Genomic DNA, 25,584 nt, shown 5'->3' on the forward strand with positions numbered 1-25,584 from the left:
GACTTAGCCACTCGAGACAGGATCCGGGTAGGGAAGGGAGGGAGAAGGGGCAGGGGAGCTCCCAGCAGCCAGTGGTGATGACGTGGAGACGGGCCTAGCCTCCAGGGAGGGATGGGGCAAGGCTCTCAGGGAATGGGCCAGCTGGAGGGACACTTCCAAGCTCCACAGACCCAGGGTTATCAGTGTGAGTTGTTGGAGCTAACAAGGTGGAAGGGGAAAAGCCACGGGCTCCAGGAGCTTGCTATGTGACAGTGAGCAGTAGAACAAGCTGTTACCCCATCACTTAAGTGGGTCTAATGAGCCCCAGATTTTTAGTAGAGGGGCCTTGCAAGTAAGTAAACTCAGGAAAAGGTTTTACAGACCATTCAGCACATGTAGAAAAGTACAGGTGTGAAAGTAGGTGTGAATGTGAAGGTGGGTGTCTGAGTGTGAGTGTGACTAAGTGAGGGTGAGTAGAAAAGTACAGGTGTGAAAGTAGGGGTGAATGTGAGTGTGCAAGTGTGAGTGTGCAAGTGTGTCTTCCTGTCTCTGTCCATCTGTCCATTCACTCATCTCTCTCTCCTGTGTCTCTCTCCTCCCTCCCTGCCTCTGTCCATCTGTCCTCCCTCTCTGTCCATTCACCCCTCTCTCTCTCCCGTGTGTCTCTCCTCCCTGTCCACATCTCCTCCCTCCCTGGCAGTCTGTCTGTCCCCCTCTCCCCATGTCCTGTCTCTCCTCTCTGGCTCCCTTGGTTTGCTCTCTGATGGCCGCCTCTCACCAGCCCACTCTGCCAGGAGCAGCCCTCCCTGGCGCCCCCTTCCCGAGGCGATCCCCACGCTGTGATGTCACTAACCTGTGGCGGTTCCCTCGCTGGGCACTTTCCACGTTGTCCGCGGGACCCCATCATCATCATTACCAGGCAGTATTAGAAACACAGACACCATCCAATGCTGCCCAGTAAGATGGTAATGGCAGCCCCGAATCAAGGTTGAGGAGGAGCAGAGAGCCAGCTCGCCTAACCCCGCCTGGAGCCCCAGGACTTGGGGGACGTGGAGGGCCAAAAAGGAGACAGAGAGACAAGAGAAACATACACCTTGACCGTTTTGCCAGACCCCAGGGTGCGTTCAAGATGAGGAGGACTTGGGACCCCCAAGTCTGTTCTGCTTTAGAGTAACCCCTAAAGGAGGAGCCACGGCCATTAGGCAGTAACCGATCCGGTGATGTACTTCCCCCCTAGAGACAGGATCTTAGAGAAGGGAAGGAGAAGGGCAGGGGAGCTCCCAGCAGCCAGTGGTGATGACATGGAGAAAGGATATAGTTGAAGGATCTGGGTCTGATTCCACGCTCGCTGTGTGTCTTTGGGCAAATCATTTTGCTCTTCGTGCCTCAGTTTACTTCCCTGGAAATGAAAAGTTTGAGCTAGACTTCCTCTCTCGAGTCACAATCTCGAGGATGGAAGCTCCGCAATGACGAACCTTGGGGAAGGGAGCCAGGAGTTATTCTATTCATGGCAAGCCCGGATTGCCCCACCTTCCCAAAGGGCTTCCCATCCCTGTCCCAGGATCGAGCTAATCAGATGGTGACTTCTGGAGCTGCCATAAACCAGGATTTAAGGATAAAAGGACGTCAAGGGACTCGATCTTCCCTTTTATCTTTATAGCAAATCATAGCAATTAGGAGAGCTTAGGTCACACATCCCAACAGGAACCCGCGAGGGGAGGAAGGAGGCCGAAATTTCAGGTAATAAAGCAAAGTCCTCCAGATAAAGCTGCGGTGGGGTGGGGACAAGAGTAACCGCCTCCTAAGGCACGGAATGGAAGCCCTGGCTTCTGACTTGGTCTTTGGATCCTATTCCTGTTTTTAGATTAATCCCGGCGATTTCATTGATAGAAAGAACTCCCAGAGAAATGGCTCCCTCCCTTAAGGCACAGCAGCACCTGCTCCCCAGCCCGGGGATTTGCCCCTGAACATACACACAAGTGCGTGTCAGAAGCGGGTAAGGTGTCCGACCTCGGAGGCCCTGCTTTCTCCATGGAACCCGCTGCCTACACACTGGGGGGTTGAGTTGGCTTGGATTGGACAGAGGCCAGGCTGGGGAAAATGGGAGGAAAGTCCGGGCACCTGCCTTTAAGGCTCTGCTGGTTCCTGAGGCTGCCAACTCAATTACTGTCCTTTGTCTGGGACAAAGGGGCTCAGCCTTGACATTCAATCTCCTCCGAAAGGACGGGCCCAAAGCCTGGGGAAAGGCCCCGTCTGAAAGGCTGCGGGCACCTGGAGGGAAGGCTCTGTTTTCCAGGCCCCAGAGTCTGGGGGAGGTGGGCTGGGTTCGACTAGAAGGATGAGGAAGGGAGATCGGAGGCAGAGGGTCTCGCCAAGCCCCCGCCATTTTGATGTGGCCTGTTGGGAAGGAGGAAAATGGCCTCCACGGGGATGGAAAGGCAATTGTGCCGTGATGAGGGACAGGCAGCGGGCCAGCTCCTGGGCCACCCATCCAGGGAGTGGTAGGGAGTGTCTGTACTTCCTGCTTCCCGGTGTGGGCCTCTCTAAGTGGGAACTGCCCCCCTGGAAGGCCTCTGCAGGCCACAAAGTCCAAAAGCTCCGATGGGACAGGGGCCTCTCCGGCCACACCCGGCCCACCGGGCCTGTCCTTTTGAACATTATAAATATGGATTAGGCGGCCATTGATGGGACCAGACAAGAGCATGAAAGGAAAACCCAGGCTGGGAGACTAAAAGCTACTTCTCAAGCTCTATAAACATCAGGCCCCGGGGAATCTTACAAAGCGGAGCCTCCTCTCAGGGCCTGGGCTCTGCTCAGTGTCCAGGATCAGGGACAGAGGAGGAGAGTGGAGAACAAAAGGAAACCTAGACTTCTACATCCAGAAGTCATAGAACTCTTACAAATAAATGGCTTTTCTTTTCTTTTTTTTTTCTTTCTTTTCTTTTCTTTTTTTTTTTTATGCAAAGGAAAAACTCTTGTAAGATCAATGGCCGAGAACAAATACAGGAAGGGTGATATTTATGGCCTGCCGATCTCCCCAAAACAGGAAGGCTTTCTTTGTTTTATTGGCTGGCTATTAACCTTCTCTTCCACCCCATGTAAAATTAGTGCATTTGATTCTATGACCTCTAAAGTCCCTCCCACTTTTTAAATCTCATGACGAAGGGCCTTTTGAAATCTAAATTTTGCTTTTCTCAGTTTTTTCCCCCTAGCTTATTACATGGGGGCCCATGTAGTCATTGACTGAGACCTTTCTCCTCCAACATGTCATTTGAGGTAGACGTGGAGGGAGGAAGATCTCTTTCTAGCTATTTGATCTCTGGAAAAACAAAAACAAAAAACAAAAAAAAAACCTGAACCATTATTTCTTTTTCCTCATCTGTGAAACAGTGAGATAATAAAAATTCTTTCCTAATAGCCACTCCGTCCCCAGGTGATAGCAGAAATTCAAATGAGTTAATTTACACAAATCATCTCACAAACCTTAAAGCAGCTGAGTGAGCCATTATCAAAATAGGAATAGTAATAATGCCAGTGGATAAATAGCCACCATGCAAAGGCCAAGATGAGGGAAATCCTTCCAAGCATTTTGCAAGTGAAAAGATTTTTAAATTGTCCATTTCTGGCCTCCAAATGCTGAATTGCTCCATCCTGATACAACAAAGGAAGGAAGGCATTGAGCATCCTCAGCACTGGAGGTCACTCTCTAATTCAGAAAAGGAAAACCCTCATTGTCCTTGCAGGAGGGCCCAGGCGGCTCATGCCAAGGGATGCCTGCTTTCTTACTAGCCTACTACTTTATGGTGGACAGGCCTCTCTGGGCTGGGCAGGGATCGTCTCCAAAAGGCTGGCACACCTGCCTTCCAGAAATCAAAAGGGCCTTCTCTGTTTTGCCATCTTTGAGCGGGCACCTGGATTAGGAAGGTCACCTTGATGGCGGACCCCGTGCTTCCTATCATTTATTCATAGTTTATTTAGAGCTTATAATATTTATTTAGAGCTTATAATAATAATAATAAATAATAAATATTTGTGGCTCTTCTATAGCGTCCAAAGGGCCTTATGGATGTGCCATTTGGGCCTTGTGAGAGTCCCGAAGGGTAAGTACTATGGATTCTATTCTCCTCTATATATCTCAAAATGGGGTCTCAGAAGAGAATTGATTTGCCTGTAAGACCTTAGATAAGTCACATTCTTTCAATGCACCTTAGTTTTCCATCTGTAAAATAAAAGTTTCTTAGTCTCTGAAGTTGTTTCCAGCTCTGGATCTGGGATCCTACAACCTTGGGTTTTGTGCTCTTATCCTTAGACCTCCTGAAAGCATTCACCTCCTTGAGGGAATTCATGCCAGTGTGATTAGCCCCATTTTACAGATGAAGGAACTAAGATAAGATGTTACTGGAACAACTGCTGGTGGCTGCCATTAGCAAGTTGTTCCCATAATAGTGAGGGATTGGGGACAATGGGGTACAGATGACACGCATTTGAATCTTGGATGAGTGAGTGATTTTCTCTCTCGAAACCTCAGTTTCCTCCTTTGTGAGTTAAAAGTGTTGGACTGGACAGATGATCCCAGAGCTTCCTTCTACTTCTGGATCTAAAAGCAGATGAGACTTAGAAGGCAGGATTTGAACTCAGACCTCAATGTCTCTAAGCTTCATCATGCTCTGAGGCTTAAGGCAAAGGCTTGTAGGATTTGTAGAAAGAGGGAGCCTTTGGAATCATCTCATCCAGCTTCTTTAAAAGAGGGCTGGGCAAGATCCCACATTTAGTAAATGCCAGAAATACAGATCCAGAAAAGGACCTCACAGGTCATCAAATGTCAACCCTCTCATCTTACAAAAAAGGAAACTGAGGCTCCAAGGTTAAGGCACTGTCCTATTAAGTGTGTGAGATGGGACTTGGACCCCAGGTCCACCGCCAGTTTCAATCCAGCCTCTCTCAAACATGGGGTCTGAACTTTGGCCCACCAGTCTGCTTCCCTTTCCACTATAATGTAGACAGTTTAGGAGTCCAGCAAGTCAGCCACTTCTTGCCTATAGCATCTGGACCCAGAGTACCCCTGCCTATCCATGTACTCAAGCTCCCTCTGGAAGAGCTGGCTCTGGTCCGGATTCCAGCCACACTGGCTATAGCCCCCCACGGATCGAGAGCCTGGACTTTGTTCCTCGTGGTTCTGAGCTGGGGCCCCAGGAACGTCCCAGCCATCCCTCTGGGGATGGGCTCTCCAGGGTCTGCTCAGCCGATGGCCGGCAGCTCTGGCCCAGTTTTCCTCTTGTCCCCATTCTTGGGGAGTAACTCTAGAAGTCATCTCCATGAAATCCAAGCTTTCTTGGATGCCATCAAGACCAGAGACTTGGGAAGCAATTTAAAAAAACAAACACAGAAAAGAAGCGAACAACTCCGAACCTCATAGATTATCTCATCTGTCCCACCAAAAATGAGGTACAGCAAATGACTTGCCAAAGGTCATCTGGGCAAATGAATATAACATGCATTTAGAATTGGAAGGATTTCAAAGGCCACCGAGAGGGGCGGCGAGATAGTCCAGCCAAGGAGTCAAGAGGACCTGGGTTCAAATCTACACTTGCTGTGTGCTCCTGGGCAAGTCACTTAAGCCCAAATACCTCATTAAAGAAATTTAACAAAGGCCACTGAGACCAACTCACTCATTTTAGTACAGAGGAGGAAAAGGAGACTCGGGAGGTGGAGTCGCTCACCTCAAGTGATGTAGACCATAGTTTTAGGGCTGGAAGGGAGCCTAGAACCTAACCCAGCCAATCCCCTCTTTTTAAAGGTCAGGAAATAGGTCTAGAAAAGTAAAATCAAACGTGCAAAATTCACACAAGTCAATGACAGAGCTGGTGTTCAAATCCAAGCTTTTCTAACTGCAGACCGCTGGTTTTGTGTTTTCTACCTTCCACCACCAAACAGAACACTAAAAGGACCTTTAAGGTTCATCTAGCATCCTTCTTCTCCACTCTAAAAGTGAGGACCCTGAGTAGCCAAGCTCACCCGGGAGGATCTTCAACTTGGAACCCAAGCCCGTGCATTCTAAATACAGGGTTCTTCTGCTCATACCTGCCTCCAGCTGTGGGGTCTGTAACAGGCTGGAAGCAGCGGCCTTTCTCCGCTGAGGTCCGAGGTCCTGACTGAGCTCCGAGGGGGACCACGCTCCTTGTGATGATCCAAGGGGCCTGCTCTGGCCCTCAGAGTCCCCGTCCGCCCTCAGCACTGAGCTCGACCCAGGGAGCAGCTCCCATCTGCCCAGGGCACAAGGGAGGCGGCCCTCTCCAGCCAGAACGAGCAGTTCTCTCTGTTGTGTGGTCAGAGTCCCAGCTCTGGAGGGAGGAAAACATGGAGGAGGGACTGGTAAGCAGAGAACAGAGGCTTCCACGTGGGAGAGCCACCAAACTAGAATATCTCTGCTTCTCTCTGACCCTTTCTCTTTCTCTCTCTCTCTCTGTCTCTCTTCTCTCTCTGTCTCTCTCTTCTCTCTCTCTTCTCTATTCTCTCTGTCTCTCTCTCTCTCTCTTTCTCTCTCTCTCTGTATCTCTCACTCATTCTCTCTTTTCCCCTCTTTCTCTCTCTTTTATTCCCTTTTTTCTCTTTCATTCTCTTTTCCTCTCTTTCTCTCTCTTTCTGTCCCTCTGTATATGTCTCTCTCCCCCTCCCTTTCTCTTTCATTTTCTCTCTCAGTCATTCTCTCTTTTTCTCTTTCTTTCATTTCCTCTCTTTTTCTTTCATTCTCTTTTATTTCTCTCTCTCTCTCTCTCTCTCTCTCTCTCTCTCTCTCTCTCTCTCTCTCTGACTCTCTCTGTCTCTCTCTCTGTCTCTGTCTCTGTCTCTCTGTCTGTCTCTGTCTCTCTCTGTCTCTGTCTCTCTCTGTCTCTCTGTCTCTCTCTCTCTGTTTCTCTGTCTCTCTCCCTCTCTTTCTCTCCCTCTTTTCTGTCTCTGACTTTCTCTGTCTCTCTCTCTCTCTCTCTGTCTCTCTCTCTCTCTCTCTCTCTCTGTCTCTCTCTCTCTCTCTCTCTCTCTCTCTCTCTCTCTCTCTCTCTCTCTCTCTCTCTCACACACACACACACACACACACACACACACACACACCTATTTTTCTCCCCTCGATAACCCAGGCAAATATGAGAGAGGATCATCTCTTACATCAATTACTTTGGTAAATCACCCAGGGATACCATGGCTTTAATGGCTGGGATGACATGGGAATGAGCCCCCACTGGGGGGTTTCAAGACTAGAAGAAGCAACATGTCAGTCCACAACAGCCTGCAAATAGATTTCTTCAGGACAACACATTTTAATGCATTTTCTCATCCTGTTTTTTTTTTTTTTTTAACAGCCCCTAGTCTGGAAAGGAGGAAGTTTCCCTTACCCTTAGCACCCACATTTGTTTTCCAGAATTGATGACCTTTACCTATGTTCATAAACCAGTAAATTTGTTTTCCTTCTTGCTTTCCTCTGACTCAAGCCCCCCAGATGGCTTGGCATTGCTGCTGATCGGAGTCTAAGAGGCCTAAGGATCTCCCTCGCATTAATGACTAAAGACTATGACTCTCCTCCTATGGCCCTGGAAGGGGCTAGGAACTGAGTCCCTTCTTGCTGATGAAGCAGGATAATGTCAGTTATGGGACACTGAACTTAAAGTCAGGAAGTTTAAATCCCCCCCTTAAATGGTCACTCGTCCTGAACAAGTCATTAAATCTCTCAGTGTCTCAATTATCCTCATCCTATTTTTTTCTCATTTTTTTTTTCACATTGCCTTTGCTTCCTCAGCTAGAAGGTTTGGGAGGCTGCCCAGGACTTCCTGGGTGACTAGGCGTTGAAGAAAGAGGGAAAAGGTAGGGGAGATGCCCCAAGACCCTCTCTGACATTACAGGGGACTCTGGAGACGTCCAAGCATCGTACGATTCGGAGGGGCCGGCCTCACAAAGGAGTGATGTTAGGAGGCTCAAAGGAAAGCATTCAGCCATGTCTTTGTGAGATCTTAAAGCTGAGAGGGAGCATAGGATTCAAGTTTAGCTCCAGAGAGATTCTCTAATTCAACTTCCCTCACTTTACACATGAGGAAAATGAGACTCAGAAAGAAGGCACTTGCTCAAGATGATCCAGGTAATAAGTGGCCGAGTCAGTATTTGAACCCAGATCCTAGGCATGGGTTAGCTTTTGATCTCACAGCTAAAAAAGCAGAGTTTCTTGAAATTGTTTTCTTGGAAATTTATGCCCAGGACTCTAAGGAGTGAGACTTTTAGGCTTTGGTATATGAGAAAAGTAGAATGAGTCACAAGCCTCCACTTTACCCGCCTAGACATGGAAACCCAGTGGTCTGAACATCTGGCCTCCAATTCTGGCTCTTGACTTTTGGGCTTTGACTGTAAGCCTCAATTTCCTTATCTGTAAAATTAGAGCACTGACCTCAATGACCTTTAAGGGTCCTTCAGGCTCCAATTTGATACTCCTACCAAGCCACCGAAACTGAAAGCAAACGCCAAAGCCATCCTCATCCTGCTCCCTGAATGCCGCCGTCCCCTCCCCCAGCCCTCTCCTAGTTTCTGTTCTTTTGCTCTTCAGATAGAGAAGAAACAATCTCACACACTTTTCTTCGACTCCTACCCAAATAAAGACTCCCTAAAAAGAACAACACACGTCATGTGTTTGGGGGGTAAACAGAAATCACCAACGGAGATTCTTTTTTAGAGGGGCAGGCGAATTTTTTTCATTACAACTCCTTCCCTAGAAATGAAAAATCAAGATGGAAAATGCCAACGTTGCTAAATAGTCATGAGCTGGCACAGTCCGGCCTCCCTGTGGGCAATTCCAAACAGGTAAAACCTGGTCTCACTGAGATTCTCCAGGCCACACTTGGGGGGGGGGGAGTGGAGCCAGGAAAGCCTCTTAGGGAGAGCAATGATGAATTTTCTGAACATTAGATTGTTTCTAACCTGGATGGAAACTGATTTCTGAATAAATATTTGGGTGGGCAAGGGCAAGGACACCTAGAGGAGGTTTTAGGGGAACCAAATTTAGATTTTCCTAAGGCTCTCCTTGAAACAGCTTTTCAGCTCTGGGCAGGCGAGTACCTCCCTCCCCTTGCCTCGATCTAGACAATGGCTGGCCACTCCTGCTCCCTCCGAAGGACAAACATGGTCCTTTTGGAAGCGGAGGACTTGTTCATTTTCACCTTTGGGGCACCAACACCCAGCATATTATCTGGCATCTAGCAGATACTTTGAAAATGCTTCTTAAATTCAGTTGAATTGAATTAAATTTCTCTGAGCTCACCTTAGTTTGTCCATTTCCCCCTATACGAGAACGACCAGGTGATAAGTATTTCTCCAAGTATAACACAAATAAAAACTAGGGATTCGAATCTAAGGAGAATATTCATATAGTCAGTGTCCCTTTTAGGGAAAAAGTCATTTCTCAAATAACCAGGAAACTTTCGAATTTCTCGCCCTGACTGTAAAAGTCTTTCCCTTCCAAAGGCTTTGTCCTAAAAGCACCCAAGTTACCATATCATTAATCCCTCCAGGAAAAAAAAAAGTGACTTGAGAGGAGGGAGAGAAATAAAAATTTTTCCTGGTGGATATTTATTCACTTAAAATGTCTATCCCACTGACTTGCTCCTGGCTCGTTTAGATTCTATAACAGTACAATTTGAATCATATGAGCATATATTTAGAGACCATTAACTCCAATTTTTTCATTTTACGACTGAGGGAATTGCCGTCCTGAAATGGGGTGACTTGTCTAAGATCACCCAAGTTGGAGGTAGCAGTCTTCCAGAGAATTCATTTCACTCCCTTTGCACAAAAATAAAACCTTTAAAACACACACACATACAAGTTTTCAAAGATCCAGCTTCCACAGTTTTAGGAAATGCTGTTCATATAGTCCTGTTCTGTCCCTGCTACCTAGCTATCCCACCCTGTAACAAGAGACAGAGACAGAGAGAAAGAGAGAGACAAAGACAGACAGACAGACAGACAGAGAGAGAGAGAGAGAGAGAGAGAGAGACAGAGAGAGAGAGAGAGACAGAGAGAGAGAGAGAGAGAGAGAGTGAGAGAGAGAGAGAGAGAGAGAGAGAGAGAGAGAGAGAAAGAAAGAAAAAGAGAGAGAGGGAGTGGGGGGGAAGGTCCCAGGAGTTTTAGATGACCCTTTCTCACTCACCTCAATCATTAACTGCTTACGGATTAAAAATATATATATATATATATATATATATATATATATATTACCAACAAAAGAATCTAAAGCCAGTAACTGCCACTATTTCAAATGTCCATCATTCCTCCGCTAACCAAGAGTTTTGCTGACCGCAAAATTTTACTAGATTATAAATTCATTCTTGAAAGCAAACAAAAGTCCAGATCTGCTGATCGAGAAGCAGCTAAGACTGATTTTCCCCCTTCTCCGAGGCTTTCCCCTTCTCTATTCTAAGAGTGCCTTCACCAGCCAGAAGTTATAGGCTCTCTAGTGGGGCTGGAGGGGATCTGGAGGTTTAATTAGAAACCAGAGATCAAGCTTTAGGATTCTAGAACACCAACTTCTCTTTAAATTATAATCCCTCTCCACAATTTCCAGAGATTCTTCCCTTCTCGTCATTTCCAAAAACACACGGGGTTAGGAAAGACCAACAATTTGAAAGATTTCATATAAAATTCCAAACCAAGTCAGAACCTCACCCAGTCCCCGACTGTCTCCCAGAAAGAAAGATGAACTACTTTTGATTCAAAAAACACCTTTCCAAGCTAACCCGGCACACTCCAAATTAAACAGTCGTGGGAGACAAACACAAGGAGAGGAAAACTTTCTCTCTCCATCTGGCCCCCACCCAGCAAAGCTCTTTCCTAGGAAGCAAGAATCCTGAGGGAAAACGGGACCAAGATTTCCATTTACAATGTCCCCTTCCTACCTGCTAACACCCAGGCTATCGTACATAGGGAGAAAGGTGGGTTCTTTCTTCTCAGACGGGAGAAGTTGGGGGGAAGCAGACACATACACACATACATAAACATATTCCCCCAAAGATAAAAAAGTAACAAAAATCTTACCGTGGCAATAAAAAAAAAACAAAAACCCGAAAAATCAAGTGGAGGAAAACATCATTTAAAAAAAAAAATAAAATAAAAAGCAAAACAAATCTTCCTTTTATTATTATTTCAGCCCATTTTTCAGAGTCCTTAATCTGATGCTTTCTCTTGGACATTCAGTCCCTATGAAATATAAAACCAACCCTGATGGTCGCCCAGGTTACAGACCTCATTTAGTTAATCATCACCATTTTTTCCTACGCTCGGGCCTTGAGGAAAAAAGTCGAGAACGAAGAAGGAAAAGCTGAGAAACAGGAACTTTTAAGTGGACCACTCCTCTTAAAACTCACACACTCACAAACACAACCAACCAACACCCAACAGCCATAATTAGTTCAGGTACCTGGATTACCTGTCCTTCTCCCCCGCCTCTCCAAGATCAGAGTCCTGCCTGCCATTGAGCCATCAATCAAGGCCTTCCAAGCGAGAATGTACCTGTCCAGGGTTGGCCCACAAAAGCCCTGGCGGCTCTGGGGGAAGGAATGTGAGTTCCAGTGCGGGGAGAATGAACTCGTGAGTTAACCTGCCTGACTACACCTTAATCAATAACAAGGGCCCGTGCAAAGAACAAATCCTGTGAAACCAGATTCCTTATCGCTCAACTCTATCTGATCCACCATGCTCGAGCTCAGAGGGGCCGGCTCCCAGGCTTAAAAGCTCTATTACCCAGGAGGACCTCCCCCACCCCATTCATATTTGGAATGCATCATCCATTAAAGATATTTTTCCAGGACACTGGGAGAAGGCCTTTTCTGTTTCTTGTGAGGGCTACCTCTACGAGCCAGAGCAAACTCAATCAGACCTTTTCTTTCATCCCACTCATTCCCCCATCCTAAAATTAAATTAAAAGAAATTTATTTCCCCTTGACGATGAGCCTTTTCTCTCCCTTCCCCAAAATAGGCCAATGACACACCAACAATCGGGTTGGGCGAAGGGAATGTTTGCAAATTAGCGAAAATATCGGGAGAATTAGTAGCTGATTGCATCCATATTCTGGGTTTGATTTGCATTTTAAAATATCTCACCTATGTATCATTTAGCTTGGCAATCACGCTAACCTTTTCAGATTTCTTGGGGATTATCAACATTTTAAAAAATTGTCATCATTTGCCAGAGTTCTTCCATCCTTTAGACAAAGGGGGCGGGAAATAAAACGAAAGTAAAACAGCTAAGACCGAGTTATTTAAGAGGGAATGGGAACATTCTAATAGGCTGGGAAATATCTGTCTACGTGGAATAGGTATATTAACTATTTATTTCCACTAAACTAGCATTACATAAAACCATTTTTTTTTACCTGCCAGATCTTAACCTATTTCCATACTCCCTAATACAAAGAGACTTGGAAAATATGAATCTCCCCCAAATCAATGTCGCTGGGGTTCTAATACATCAAGAATAGCATATTTGCAGTCTTATTTTGTATTTATTGGTGGAACAAAGTAGACTTTGCCAGATAGACGTAGGCTAGGTAGAATGCCATTATTTCCCATTTTTGGGTCAATTTCCCTTTTTTAAGGAAGAGGAATGTACAGGTGAGAAAGAATGGTGGTCTTCCCTTTAGTTGGATCCACTGCTGCCGCAACCGCTCCCTATCGAAGCTTTCTTTGGCTCTGGGGCCATTTAGACTAAGCCGGGGCTAAACAAGTATACAAACAGGGCTTTGTTATTTGTTACCCATAGAAAATATCAATAGACATTTTCAAGAGTGAGGTGGGAAAAAGCTTGCCTTACAACTAGGAAAATTTCCAAGGTTGTTTTATCGCTTTTTTTCATGTTAAGAAGGAAAGCGATAAAATAATCCCCCCCAATTTTCCTACATGTTACCCCTAGAAATTATCCATAGATATTTTCAAGAGCAAGGGGGGGTAAGTTTACCTTACTTACAACCAGGAAAATTTGGGGGAGTTATTGTCTCGCTTTCTTTCTTAACATGAAAATATCTTAGCCAGACTCAGTTTTGACCAAGTCTCTGAGGAACAAAAGGGTCTTTAGGTCACTTCCAAAAGGAACCTTCCAGAAGGTTGCTTCCCCAAGAGTAGCCCCAGAACAAGCTAATATTTTCAGTTTTCATTTGGGAGCCCGCCCATCCCTGTCCCTGCTGCTCGACAAATACTTTGGTTGGGACGGGGGCTCCCAGATACTTACGGTCACATCCTGAAAAGGGACCCAAACTGACCACATCAAAGTCAGTCACCTGAAAATGGGGCGGTGGGCAACCTGAGTGTGAACCAGGGTGGGGAACAGCTCTGGGGCCATTCTCAAAGACTTAGCACCTGGTCACTGCTTCCTGGCACTCCTGGCCTTTCACCTAGAGCAGGTTTTGACCTGCAGAAAATCTAGGGAAGGCTTTTGGTTACTAAAATCATCTAAAACTGGAGATCAAAGGAGCCATACATTTCTCAGGCAACGATTGGGCTGAGGTAGCGCTCCCCCCCTCCAATAGCTCCTGAATCCTGAATTTAAACCCACCCCAGCACCAGTTTAGGAAGTCAGAGGGAGGAAAAAGTCCAGCCATGAGGCTCTTTGGTTTGCCCCCATCAAGCTGCCTAGAAAAGGGAGTTTATAGCGATTTCTGCCTACTCGGGTCGCCATTTTTCTTCTGGCTCACTTGTTAGATTGAAGACCCAGCTCATTATTATTGCTAGAAAGATTCCATAAAAGTCACTGTACCATGACCGCTCTCACCTGCTGTCCTTCCAGTGGCAGAACAAATCCGTGGGGTTTCCACTGAAGATCCTTTTTTGGTTTCTTCTATGTTCCCCTCTCTACCTTCCTTTCTTTTCTTCTCTGCTTGTCTCTCTTCTCTTTCTTTTTCCCCCTGATTTTGTTCTTTCTTTCACTATCTCTCTTCCATCCTTTTCCTTCCTTCCTTTCTTCCTTTTTTCTCCTCCTCTTTTTTCTTTCTTCTTCCTATCTTTCCTTCCTTTTTTCTTTCATTCTTTCTTTCTCCCTCTTCCCTTTTCCTTTTTCTACCATCCTCTTTCTTTTTTCTTCCTTCTCTCCTCTCCTTTTCTTCTTTCTTTTCCCCTTCCTTTTTTTCTTCCTTCCCTTCTTTTCATTTTTCTTTCATTCTTTCTCTCTCCCTTTTCCTTTCTTCCTTTCCTTCTGCCCTTCCTTCTTTTTTCACTTCCTTCTTTTTTCTTTCCTTCTCTATATTCCTTCAATCCTCTTTTTTTCCTTTCTTCCAAACTTTCTTTACTTTCTTCTTCCTTTTTTCTTTTTCTCTTTTTTCTTTCTCTCTTTCTTTCTTTCTTTCTTTTTTTCTTTCTTTCTCTCTTTCTTTCTTTCTTTTCCTTCCTTTCTCTCTCACTCTCTCTTCCTTTCTTCCCAAAAGAGGTTATTTCAGTAACTGAAAAGAGTCTTCCTAAGTCTTCCCCAACCCTCCTATATTACCTTAATTTTTTTTTTACCTTTCTCCTCACTGGTTCTCTCCTCTGGCATTTCCCCCATCACCCCCCTTGCTGTCTGCCTTGACCTGCCCTAACTGGTTTGTCTGGCTAGTGAATGAACGTTAGGATTCATGTCTCTATACCCCTCCCCCAAACTCAAAACAGACAAAACCTGAACCAAACACAAGCTTCCCTAAAACCAGCCAGTGACCCTATGCAAAGACAAGGGCTGAATCTCTGAATTATTCTCCTTGCAACTTAAAGACTCCTGAATTCTCTTCTGCCCTTACTTGACTGTCGCACCCCCCGAATACCTGAAATACCACAGCCCTGGGGACTGAGCAAATACACTTCTAAGACTTCTGGGCTAAAAGGACTGAATCTTTTCCCAAACCAAGATCATCGACCTTCAAAAGAGGAACGAGAAAATTGTTGCGACGGGCAGGCGAATTGGCCGATCTTCTCATCTTTCCTGGTCTTCACAGAGATGACTCTCCAGCCCACTGTTCCTTCAAGGTGATGTTCAGGAGATAAATAAAAGCAAAAACAAAAATCCTAAGGGTACAGTGGGCAACAACAGGTTTCACTGTAAGTCTTAAGGTGAGACTACCGAAGGCCAGAGGCTAGGGAGCTCAGAGGAAGGCCAGCGGATTGGGAGAAGACCTTGCGGCTCAGAGAGATGTTGCCTGCTTAAGCTGGAAAGGAGAAGAGACGGACGGTGTCTCGAGACTCGGCTTACATGTAGCCCTGCACCCCTCCCCGCGCAGGTGCACTTTCCCCATCAGACCAATCTCTGCGCCTCCAGCCATGAACAGGTGTGTCCTCCCCAGCTGCCATAGGCCAGAAGTGAGACAGACTTACGTGATGCGGGGAGGTTCTGCGTGAGAATGGGCCTTGCTCGGCCTTCCAGCTCCCCACCTCTGCTAATGGTTAAGTTTAATTGGGAAAAAAAAAAAAACCCAAGTGGGCGGAAAAGGGAGGGATCTGAGTTCGGCTCAAGATACTGGTGATTTTAAAAAAATACATGGCCTTTGGTTGAGTGTTTGGTCTTGAAAATAAATGGAGACCAGAATGCAGGCCAGTGGATCAGTGGGGTTTTTAATTGGGGTCGTAAGGCAGGGGAGATGAGCATGGAGTCCACAGAGATAAGGCCCAGTTTCACTGTTTCAGCATTGCCCATGAGGACCGTGTGGATGAGTTGGGGGTGTTAGGAGTCTGGGGGTGATCAGGGCACTGGCCAGTGAGAACATGCTTTCAGGAGCTGAGGGGAGGTCATGGGGGTAGCCTTCAGTCGGATTCTAGGAGGCCCTGGATCTCAGTGGATCTGAAGGCTGTCTGGGACTCTAAGCCCCCTGGCCGGGCTTTGTGGTAGGGGGTTTGGCAGCAGAGCAAGACAAGTTGCTACTGCCACAGAGGAGAGTCTTATCTGAGGAGAAAACCTGCCTTTCCCTCCCAAGAAGTAGGAGATGATTCAGCACTGCTGAGGATTATTTATTTATTAATTCATCTATATGTTTATTCATTCATTTGTTTGCTTTAGTTTCTTCTTCTGGGTCTAAGTATCATGAAGACCAATGTGGCCATTGACCCCATTGTCCTTTATTGCGGTCCCCCTTAGACAGAGTGAACAAAAGAGAGACTCAGAGATGATAGCATCTCTTTCCTTCCCAGAAGGACTCTGGGTTTCTGAGGGGGTTCATCCCAGTCTCGAAACACTACTAACCAAACCTGTCAATCCTCCTGACTTTCTCAAAGGATTTTGCAAAATGCCACAAGTTCCGAGTCACCCCAAAAGAAATACACACAAATTCACTCACACGTACAAGAAACCAGAGAGTGCTGGGAAGGCTGATCTGCTAACTGCCATCTCATATTCTAACGGCTCATGGGGAAGTTCTTTTGGCCCTATGGGTAAGACCAGGGGTACCGGCAGAGAGTGAGGTTAAGGGAAATACACTTGGCATCAGGAAAACATTTCCTAACACTTCAAGGTGCCCCGAAGTGGAGCAGAATCCCCTGAAAATTAAGGAGCCTTCCTGAGCAGAGCTCTGAAAGCAGAGGCTGCCTGATCTCTCATCGGGAGATCTTGTCTCTGTTCAGGCAGAAATCAGGTGGAACAAGATGGCCATAGAGATGCCTCCCAAACTCTGATTCCACGATTTGAAAAAGCTGCCGATCAAAACCAAGACGATCTGGCACAGTTTGGGGCAAAGGGGTAGGGGGAAGGAAGAGGGCGGAAGGACAGGAAGGAACTTTCTGTTTGTACTGGGGAGAGTCACTGAGCAATCCTGACCTCACAACCAGTTGGCTGAGCCTTCTCTTTCCCTAATCACTGACGGCTTCCCTGGATTCAGCATTAGGAGTTCTCTCTCATCTTCCCTCTGCCTCAAACGATCCTTAATTCCTCTTAAAGTACGTGGCTCAGGTGCCAGCCCTGTACCAGACCTTTCTGATTCCCCCAGCTGAGAGTAACATTTTCTCCATTTTGAATTTACTCTGGGTCTGCTTTGTAGTTCTTTATTTGTGTCATATTATACAATAGAAGCTCCCTCAGGGCAGGAATTGTCTCCCTTTTGTTTTTGTACTTCTGGTACCTAGCTTTGTATATATTTGGACATACATGAGTATACATTTTATATTTATATCATATGTAAAATATATATCATGTATGTATATATATTATATATATATAATATATATATATTATATATATATGTATATATTATATGTATATACATATATGTATAATGCATATATACATCCTAGACCTGTAATTTCCAGAGCTTGGGAAACTCCCCCCCCTAGTAGTTCGAATTACTACCTTCCCTGTATCATCTAGTCGTAGTGGTCCTTTTTAACTAGGGGGCCAGTTCCCTGTCCCTCAGACTGTGGGAGGGCCGGGCTTTGGTAAAAACAAAAGCTCCTACTCTGTCTCCGCTCCTCAGCCCATTTGCCATAACCCAGCAGGCCGCATAAACATCCTCAGCAGGCCGCATCTGGCCCATGGGCCATAGTTTGAGAACCCCTGCTCTAGTGTTTGGAAGTTGCCAGGACCATTGTGAGATGGAATAACTGCTCGAGCTCACACAGTTAGGAAAGTTCAGACCTTTCTCAGGGATTATTTCTAATTTATGTGCTCTACAGCAGTTTGGTACCTAGCTGTTCACCCGTTGCCTTCTCCATTAGACTATGAGCTCCTTGAGGTCCAAGATTATGACTTTCCCCCCTTTTCTTTGCCCTTCTTTCTATCACTAGTCTTGAGCATAATTCCTGGCGCTTAATAAATGCTTTTTGATTTGACTTCCTGCCTCTGGGGCCAATTCTCTCTGAATGAATGAATGAATGATCTATTAAGTGCTCATTATGTACATCGAACATGCTAAGATCTTTCTCAAAGCTCTATAACCATTATGCATTTCTGCCTGGACCTTGCATGTATGTAGCAGGCACTTAATAAATGCTTTTTGGAGCACATGGGGAGAGACTCCCTGGAACATTAAGGCAGCGTTGGGCTGGGACAGCAGCTGCCCCACCAGAATCCAGGTGCTCATCTGTTCAAATTTATCCTTTGTGGCTTTAGTCCGGTTATGCAAAACCTTTCCAGATTCAAATGTGCTTGGTTTGGAAATCACTGGAGTGGGGAAGGAAAGCAAGGCCTTTCTCCGCTTTGGGAAGGAAGGCTGATCGTGTAAATAGAGGCAGGACACAAAGGCAGTGCCCTTACAGAGAGCTGATAGATCAACAGACAAAAGGGACAGGTGGTTGAGAAAGCACATGAGTCTGCTGGGCAGGTGGCGAGAGTATGGTAGCCATTTTACAGATGGACAATGAGGCTGGAAGTTGAGGAAGTGAGTCACACCGTTTGTGAATAAATGGGACTCAAACACTGGTTCTCCTGGCTCTAAAACCAGTTCTTTCTATTCCCCTTCTCCCCCCATCCCAGCTGCCTTCACCATGGAAGCACCACTTCCAAGTCCAACAATGGTCTCATAAACTCAGAGGCAGTGTAGTATAGTGGAAAGTGTGTTAGATTTGGAATCAAAAGTTTCAGATCCTGCCCCATACCCCTGTAGGATCCTGCTCCAGTTATTCAATGTCTCTAGCCTCAATTTCCCCTTCTGAAAAATGATAGGGTTGGACTCTATGCTTTTCAGGTCCCTCCAGCTCTCATTCTGTGACCCTATAAGTGACACTTTTTAAAGGCACCAAGAGGAAATGCTCCTTAACTCAAGCCCAAGAAAAAGTGTTTGTTCCTTGCAGCTCTCAAGGGGGAGGCAGATAACGAAATGACAAATGATCACAGCAATTAGCCCAACGAGCAGAGAAATCCCAAATGGCCCAACTTCTTCTCCATAGCAAACTCAAGCAAAAACATCGGAGACTTTCAAGTCCATAGGCCTGGTTTTCCCTGTTATTCTGCTTTATGCAATGTTTTTTCTTAGAGAAATGGATCAGGGAGAAGTCTGCTTTTTCTAGTTTTTCACACATCTTCCTTGAGATACCAAAAGTGGCTATGAAGGTTTGTCTCAAAGGATCTGAGACTGGAGGAAAAAAAAAAGCTGTGGTCCTAGATGGAAAAGATTCAAGATTCAAGAAGAATTTGACTTTTTCATCACTGGCTTCCCATCGTCTCTAAGATTGAATACAAATTCCTTTATGGGATAGCTAAAGTCCTTCACAATCTGGCTCCCATCTATCTTATTATACCTTTTGTATCCTTTTGATCCAGCCTACATTTCAGCCAAACTGCCTTATTATTGTTCCTCAGACTTAGTACTCCATCTCCTATCGCTACACTTTTGCATAGGCTGTGTCTCCCCCTGCAAGTGCCCAATGTCCAACCCCTTCCTCATCTATGCTTCTTAGAATCTCCATTTAATCCTTTCAAGGCATGGGGCCTTTCCTGATCCCTAGCCCCCCACCCTTATACCCTCCTCCTCTTGCCTCCATCATGTTGAATTTCCACATCAATGTACATGTCGGTTCCTTCAGTCGAAGGCTGGACATTTCCTTGGTATCCCCAGCACCCAGGACAGGGCCTGCTGCTTCCCCATTTTGTTTAATCAGACTGGGGATTTCATTAGTTTAGGCGATTTCTTGTACCAATGAACAGAAACCCTTTGTCTGTACTAAGAGCTTAAGGTGACTTCACCAGGATCAAACAACTAGTGTGCCCCAGTCATGGGATTTGAAACCAGAATTTTCCAGTTCTCAGGACAACTGTGCTATTCACTACCCCTGCTACTTCTCACATAACAGGTGCCTAATAGATGCTGGTTGAATTTTGCTCTGCCCCAGATGCCTGGAATGTTTTGTGTTTGTCTCTGGGCTTCTGGCCTAAGTTGTTTACTAATGGATTATATTCGAATTGCAATAGACTTGTGATGGAAAGTGCCATTTGCATCCAGAGAGAGAACCATGGAGACTGAATGTGGATCCAAGCAGAGTCTTTTCACCTTTTGGTGGTTGTTTGCTTTTTTTTTTTAATTTCTCATGTTTTTATTTTAATTTGATTTTTCTTGAACAGCATGACGAATATGTAAATACGGCTAGCAGAATTATACATGTTTAACCTATATCAGATTGCTTACTGTCTTGGGGAGGAGGGAGGTGAGGGAGAGAGAAAACTTTAGAACACAAGGTTTTGTAAAGGTGAATGTTGAAAACTATCTTTTCATGTCTTTGGAAAAATAAAATACTATTAAAAAATAAAAACAACAACAACAATGGACTGTATTCCTAACATCCAGTACAATATTTGGCACAGAGTAGGCCTTTAATAACTGTATGTTGAATTGTATTAAGCTCAGAGCAATGAATAGAATTTAAAAGGAGACAGATTCAGCCCCCTATTGATTAAAAAGTCCAAAAGATATCAAGGGAGGAAAAAAAACCAAAGCTTATGTTAATGATGGTATGAAAAGATTTTCCAAAATACTAATAATTTTAGGAAAGCACAAAACAGAACAACTCTGAAGTTCCACCTCACACCAGAGATTGGCAAAATTGACAAAAAAAAAAAGCGGAGAATGACAAATGCTGAGGGAGGGGGGAAACAGGTATCTTAGTATATTAGTGTTGGAGTTCTGAACTGCTCCAGTCATTCTGGAAAGCAATTTGGAATGATGACCACTAAAATCATTGAACTGTGTAAGCTCTTTGATGAAGGAAGGAAGGGAAGGGAGGAGGGGGGAAAGAAAGGAAGGAGAGAAAGCAGGAAGGAGGGAAGGACGGAGAGAGGAAGGAAGAGGAGGGAGAAAGGAGGGAGGAAGGAAGGAGGGAAGAAAAGAAGAAAAGCAAAAAAGGGAGGAAGGGAGGAAGGATATTGAAATTTAATGTATCTTAAAGTAAAACAGGCAATCTCAGGAAATTTACAAGAAGGGGCTGGAAGCTCACAGTTATTGTATTTGGAGGAGCGTTCTTATTGTCTGATATGGATTGAATCAGGAAGCCGATAAAATGCCTTTTAAATTGGAGGGGTTTTGATTCTGTTTCCAGGTTTTAGGGTGGGACGGCCTCATGACGGGTCAATCAATCACCAAGAAGGATTGGATGAGATTGTCTTAATCAATCAACCAGACTAGGCTTTCTGAAGCTTCTCAGGTGGGACCCTGCCCTGTGCTGTGGCGGAGATGGAAGGCTAGGCGCCATGTTCCCCACTGGCTAGGAACTGCACCCCAACTGGGAAGACACGATGAATGAACCTGTCGGGTCGAGTAAACAATCCATGACAGAAATGGAAAGTGTTCCACTGGTTAGATTTGGTAGAGGGTAGGCGTTATAGGAGTAAGGATGGCAATGAGCTGACTTGGTCTAAGGCTAGAAGAAGGGATCCCAGAGGCTGTCTAGACCAACTCTGTCATTTTACAATTGAGGGAACTGAGGCAGACAGAGTTCAAGTGACCAGACTAGGATTGCACAGCTAGAAAGTGTCGGAGGTGGGATTTGAACTTAATTCTTCCTGGTACAACCCTATCAGGATTTTCATAAGGTCTTAGGATCTTAGCATTTTAGATTTAGAGTTGAAGGAATCTTGAAGGTCAGCTAGCCTAGCCCCCTTTGATTTCAAACCAGAATGCTGAGATCCAGAAAAGTCAAGTTACACAAAGTCACACACATGAGACAGTACAATGTTTAGACCTTCGACCTTCCCATCTATATCCAGCACTCCTTCCAATTCATCCAAGTCATCCTTCCATCTACTTGGAGCCTCCCAACTACTTCATGTGTTGGGTAACCTAGCTCCAGTTAGACCCTGTTTATGGATGAAGAAAGTGGACAGAAACACAAATGGAAAATTTCACGTTGAAGGCAAGCACCACAAACTTCACCTGAGTCAAGCGAAAGGGACCTTTGACTGAGTATTACAAAGATTAGGGAACGCTGGGAGAACCTCACGCTAAAGAACTTCAAGTCCTATCAGCACCTTTGAAATCTGGCACTCTGGGACAAAGCACTCGTTGCTCCATCTTAGTTGTGGAAAAGCTGAGTGACTTGCCCAGAATTATACATGATTCAGAAGCAGGATGTGAATCTGCCTTTTAGCTAACCCTATCTAGCACGAAATTCCCTTCAATCCTATCTTGAAACCTAAATGACTGTGTCTACTTTGGATGAATGAGTGGGTTGCTCTGGAAAGCCAAGTCATCCTGCTTGAACTTCTGAATGCTGGCGTAGCTCTCCTCAAGCGTGCTTTTCTTGGGTGCTCTTGCAGATGTGGACAGCAATAGTGGCCTGAGTAACAGATTCATTGTCTGCCTATCCCCTGCCCTCACCCTCAGGGATCCACATGGAGGAGGCAAACTGGCAAGAAGAGTAATGAATAAGAATGAAAATGTTCAAAGCCGGCAAGTACCATCTTGTGCCAATCGTTTTCAGAAAGAAGTAGCTGGAGGCTCAGGGGCAGGTCAGGAAGTTTCAGTAAGCTAAGGTATCTGAGAGAATATGTGCTCTTAACCAGGGACTAGGGGGGCCTCTCTGAGGGCTGGAATAGCATCAGTGGTCATCCTGACCCACTTCAAGGGCAAGAACTGCAAAAATGGGACCTGGAAAAACTTGTTCTTTTTCAAGACCTGACATGGAATACATTCTTTCTGCATCTTTTCTTCTTTCACAGCTCATTCAGATCAGGGGCCACCTACTCTGGGAAGCCCTCTCTGATTCACCCAGTTGTCTTTTAAAAAAAAATTATTCTGAATGTCTCCAACACCCAAACAAATGAATGAATAAAAAAAAAACTTCCCGTATATTAAGTAAAACAAAAAAGATTATAAGTGAAGTTAATCTATAAAAGCATATAATAAGGAGAGGGATGCTGAGGAAAATTTAAATTATATAAAGGATAGCAATAAAATCTTTTTAAAATACATAATAAATTCAACATAATACCTTCAAAGCTATCCCACTTGTTTGTGGTTTCCTTCTGTTCATTTGCAATTTTGTTTCAATCCTCCTCTTTCTTTCTCATTTTTTGGCAACACTAGCAAAGTTTCCTGAGGCTCAGGCAGAATTTGAACCCAAGTATCACTGCCTATAAGTTCATCCTGTTATCTACTATCCCATGCTGCCTTGCACATAGTAGGGAAATTAACCTAGGTTTAGTTAATTGAATTGAAGTTGCATTTGAGGAGAAGGAATTAGATTTATTCTACATGACCTCAGAGGGTAGAACTGGGAGAGCAGTACTGGGTATGAGGAAATGTTTTCAAACAATGAAAATTGTACAAAAGTGAAATTCTTCTGGAGGCAGCAGGTTCTCCCTCACTGGAGTGGGTAGGGTAGAGCTCTTGGTTTCAGATAATAGTTTCTCCAACTCAAATTTTGTAAAAGCTTTATACAACTCTTTTAAAAGCACCCAGGATGGATCATTTCCCAGCCCTTTTCAGGTTGTGACTCAACTGTGAACTTGTCAGGACACTCCCTACAACCAAGTAGTCATCAGTTCAGCCATCTGTCCACCCACACTCACCACTCCCACTAGGTATATATGCATTTGCATGATCTACCCTGGGCTAATGTTCAACATTAATCAACTAAAGTCCCACATTTGCCATAAAGCATCATTCTCTATATTTGTATATCTACAGGAAAGCCCTCCTTCAAAGCTTCTTCCAGTGTTTCATTATGATATAGAAAGGGCCCTGGGTTTTTTTTAGGTATATAACAAAGAAAGCAAGCTCCAGCAGGTCCTATCATACTGGAAAACCATTGGCATTATGGGTCTGGCGATTGTCTCTCTGTCTGTTGTCTGGAGATAGAAAGGTTCATCACCATGTTGGCTGAAAGTTGATTATTTTCCAGCTGTGACAACTCTCAAAGACTTTCTACTAAATAGTAGATTTATTTTAATGACTTTTTATTTTATTTATTTTTATTTAGTCTATTAAATATGCAGATAGAAATCAGAATGTCTGCATCAGAACAAGAATTAGCCAACCAAGAAATCACATTTACTTAAATTATTGATAATTTCTGACATCAGTATTTAAATGGATGAATGAATGAATATTTTATATGACCCAACTATCCTGGATAATTTTGGATATTAGGCAATCATTGCACATTATTGTCTTTCGTCTTAGGCACGGAGGGGCACTAGGATGTAAGAAGCTTTTTTGAATCCTCTTTAATCTTATGCCTTCCTTCAGACATTACCTCTAATTGATCTTGTATGCATCTTGTTTGTACATAGCAATTTGCATGAATCAATGAATATTTTATTATGCTCTTCTATGCCAGGCATTTTCCCAAATATTGCAGATGCGAAAACAAGCAATTATGACAGCTCCTGCCCTCCAAGGGCTTAAATTCTAATGGGGAAAAGACAGTGTATAATAGGGAGCTAGAAAATGGGGTTTTAAAAAGGTACCTGTGTGGTAGGGAGGGAAACATATTCTGTAAATGTCCAAGTAGCTTCAAACAGGATGAGGTGAATGTTAACTGGTCCCAGGCCAGAGTCCCAGGATCTTAGAATATCCTTTTATAATTTACCAAATGCCACTGCATATATTATTTCCTTTAGTCCTTCCAACATTGCTGTCAATGAGGTATTGATATTTCCTCTCTAAAGTCAAGGGGAAAAGATACAGGGAGGTTAAATGAATTTCCCATAATTCCTCAGTTAATAAATGATGAAGCTGGGATTTAAAACCAGACTTTCTGATATTAAATTCAGTGTTCATTCTACTGGACTATATCAGCTTCTTTTTAATCTGAATGCCAGAAGATACCCACTCCAATATTTTCTGGGATTGATCCAATAAATTCATCTATTTATATTAAAAAGCAATGACTTTTTGTCTTTGGGGATCCATTTAATATCAGTCAGTCATTCTAGATAATGACACACTCTAGTCAGCTCATCTTGTCATTCTGAGACATTAGCTAGTCTTTGGAGCTAAGACTAGCCATTTACCAGCTACCTGGATGATGCTGGACATCAGCCAATTATTGCACATCATTGTCTTTCCACTTTGGCGTGGTTCCCTCTACCTAATATTCGAGAGAAGGGACACTATGATTCAAGAAGCTTTTTCTAAACCCCCTTAATCTTAGAGCCTTCCTTCTGACATTACCTCTAACTGATCTTTTATGTATCTTGCTTGTACGTGGCAGTTTGCATGTTGGATCCACCATTAATTAGACTATGAGATCTATGAGAATAGGTACTATCTCTTGCCTTTCTTTGTATCACCAGAATTATCCCTTTGGGGAAATTTATGTGCCTGATATATTTAGATTCTCAGTAAATGCTAGATGAGTAAAGTGTTTTCTTAACCCAGGAAAATTTTATGTTGTTAAATATTAGGTAAAAGAGTAGATAGAAGCTTAATAGTTATCACTTCAATTTATCATCACAATATTTGCTCACTTTACCTTTTTCTACCAATTCTGAACCCACTGCCATAACTCACAGACATGGCAGTACTTATCACCCTGGGAAGTTTCATCAAGATTGTTTTTTAATTTATTTTCACAGACTATCTGAGTTGGAAGGAATCTTAGAGAATGATTCCAGCCTGTAGCTGAAGAAGAATCCTCTCAACAAAAAGTCATTCATTTCTGTGATGCAGGACATAGAGTGATGCTTTGAAAAGCAAACAGTAA

At 44.4% G+C, this 25,584-nt stretch overlaps 2 long non-coding RNA genes across 3 annotated transcripts; one reads left to right on the top strand and one right to left on the bottom strand.

Moving 5' to 3' along the window:
* Positions 1 to 944: 944 nt before the first annotated feature.
* Positions 945 to 15,189, bottom strand: LOC141564304 (uncharacterized). Of its 2 annotated transcripts, none has more exons than XR_012488618.1 (2): positions 13,775 to 15,189; positions 945 to 1,378 (listed from the first exon to the last, which is right to left on the bottom strand). It is a non-coding gene; the product is annotated as an uncharacterized LOC141564304 (long non-coding RNA). The 2 variants fall into 2 exon arrangements; XR_012488617.1 differs by lacking the exon at positions 13,775 to 15,189 and adding an exon at positions 6,061 to 10,075.
* LOC141564305 (uncharacterized) lies at positions 15,176 to 25,584 on the top strand. The gene is made up of 2 exons (XR_012488619.1): positions 15,176 to 15,293; positions 25,457 to 25,584. It is a non-coding gene; the product is annotated as an uncharacterized LOC141564305 (long non-coding RNA).

Source organism: Sminthopsis crassicaudata, chromosome 3, assembly GCF_048593235.1.
Source record: "Sminthopsis crassicaudata isolate SCR6 chromosome 3, ASM4859323v1, whole genome shotgun sequence".
In the NCBI taxonomy this organism is placed as follows: domain Eukaryota; kingdom Metazoa; phylum Chordata; class Mammalia; order Dasyuromorphia; family Dasyuridae; genus Sminthopsis; species Sminthopsis crassicaudata.